At 41.0% G+C, this 2251-nt stretch overlaps 1 pseudogene; it reads left to right on the top strand.

Moving 5' to 3' along the window:
• The first annotated feature begins 1120 nt into the window (after window positions 1-1120).
• LOC100937976 (septin-2-like) lies at window positions 1121-1846 on the top strand (annotated as a pseudogene).
• Window positions 1847-2251: the final 405 nt, after the last annotated feature.

Genomic DNA, 2251 nt, shown 5'->3' with positions numbered 1-2251 from the left:
GGGTAGTAAAACCAAAGGGGATCAGAAGTGTAGCAGTGTGGGTCCTCCCTCCCTGGATAGCTGTTACCAGGAGGCAGCGTGCCTGAAGTACTTTCACTCAGGCATGTGGGGCTTAGTCACTAGCAAATTTGTTTTTCTTTTTTGCAGATTTTCCAGCAAAGTTATTAAATGTCAAACTCAAATAATGGACTCCGCATGGGTGTACTCTGAAGTCATGGAACACTTTCTTAGTTACCTTCACACAATAAGCCATAACGTATAGCTTTTGGCTATTCACAATTAAGCAACAATGAAGTGCAAAGTTAGCAAGAACACCAGATTATTTTCTGTAGCACACCTTCATAACTATTATTATTTAACTGCCTCATTTTATGTTTTTTCTAGCCCCCACAAAAAAAAAAAACCCTGTCTCATCCTCAGATTAAGCATTTTCTCCATCTCCCTACACAACCATTGTCTCCTTTCATCTGTCACTTTCTGGGGTGAATTTCCCAACTTCTGTAGAAATGATAAAAAAGGCAACCACTGGAGTGTACCACAGGGAGACACAAGAGGAAAGGTGACACTAAGGCTACAATGCACAGAAAACAGACCAGGTGTGGCTTTGACTGTGCGCACCTGCCCACTAGCCTATGCTACAGATTTGAAATGTCTTTCACTTTGATATGACACACAGTTTATATTACACAAAATGAATGAAACGACTATGGCTAAAAATAAATGAGACAGCCTGCACACAAAAAATCATTACTGCTACTTTCCTCCCATCAGAAAATCACTCAAAAAGAGAGTATTTAAAGGAAGCCCAAATCAGGAGAACCTGGTAGGCATCAGAGGTTCAGGGCACCAAGGCCTTAGGGCAGGAACACTTTTCAATGCAAGCCAGGCTTCAAGGGCATGCCCACCAACAGACCCCAATTTCCACAGGGGAGGCAGATCTTCAATACCTACAGTTACAGAAAATACACTAAAGTGCAGTATAAAATATAAAAAGTTGGATTCTGAATAGACCAACTGCTAATTTTCCTTAAAAAAATTCTTAATTTGGTTGAGTAAAAATAGTTTACTGAATCTCATTTTGTAGGTAAGAGTCTTATTTGCAATATGAAAACTGGAGCTCATGACTATTGTACCTGTCATTGCAAAAGCTGACACTCTCACTCTGAAGAAATGGGAGTGGCTGAAGAAAAGGATCCTGGATGAATAAAAGGATTCTGGATGAAATTGAAGAACATAACATCAAAATCTATCACTTACCTGATGCAGAATCAGATGAAGATGAAGATTTTAAAGAGCAGACTAGACTTCTCAAGGCTAGCATCCCCTTCTCTGTGGTTGGATCCAATCAGTTGATTGAAGCCAAAGAAAAGAAGGTCAGAGGCCTCCTCTACCCATGGGTGTTGTGGAGGTGGAGAACCCAGAGCACAATGACTTTCTGAAGCTGAGAACCATGCTCGTCACCCACATGCAGGATCTCCATGAGGTGACCCAGGACCTTCATTATGAAAACTTCCATTCTGAGAGACTCAAGAGAGGAGGCAGGAAAGTGGAGAATGAGGACATGAATAAAGACCAAATCTTGCTGGAAAAAGAAGCTGAGCTCCGCCGCATGCAAGAGATGATCGCAAGGATGCAGGCGCAGATGCAGATGCAGACGCAGGGTGGATATGGCAATGGTGGGGCTCTCGGGCGCCACGTGTAAGGTGATGTGCACATATCAAAAAGTCAGAGAAAACACTTTCCTGGATAAAAAAGAAAACATTCCAGATGCATGATCCAGCTGTGTGTTTTCAATCCTTGGGAGGGTGCCATCCATATTTTAACAGTACCTGTGCCTGAGAATTTAAGTTTTTAAAAGACTTTTGATGTGTTTTTTGTATGAAGTACTTTTAACATATGTATTTCACTGCTGTGTTATACTCTGTATTTTGTGAGGTGAATGTTTTCCTTTTCTTTCTCCCTAACCACTAATGTTAGAATTGATTTCCAAGAATCGGCATGTATACTTAATACTGAATTTCTTTGATTTAACTGACTTAACAACTGACTAAGCATTGATGAGCACTCCTGATTTATATCTAGAACATTCAGATTTAGCCATAATGTTCCTGAGTGGTAGAGGCATGTGCCTAGTGATGTAGAAAGATGCACTGACTTGGTGCAAGGCCATCTGCTTAGCACATCACACCACTTGGAGACTCTGCTTCCTCACTTTTATGTTTGTACACAACACCTAAAACCAGTTTTGCTG

Source organism: Pongo abelii, chromosome 1 (assembly GCF_028885655.2).
Source record: "Pongo abelii isolate AG06213 chromosome 1, NHGRI_mPonAbe1-v2.0_pri, whole genome shotgun sequence".
Classification (NCBI taxonomy): domain Eukaryota; kingdom Metazoa; phylum Chordata; class Mammalia; order Primates; family Hominidae; genus Pongo; species Pongo abelii.
Note: the sequence above shows the minus strand (reverse complement) of the source record. Positions and strands in the feature narration are given on the sequence as shown.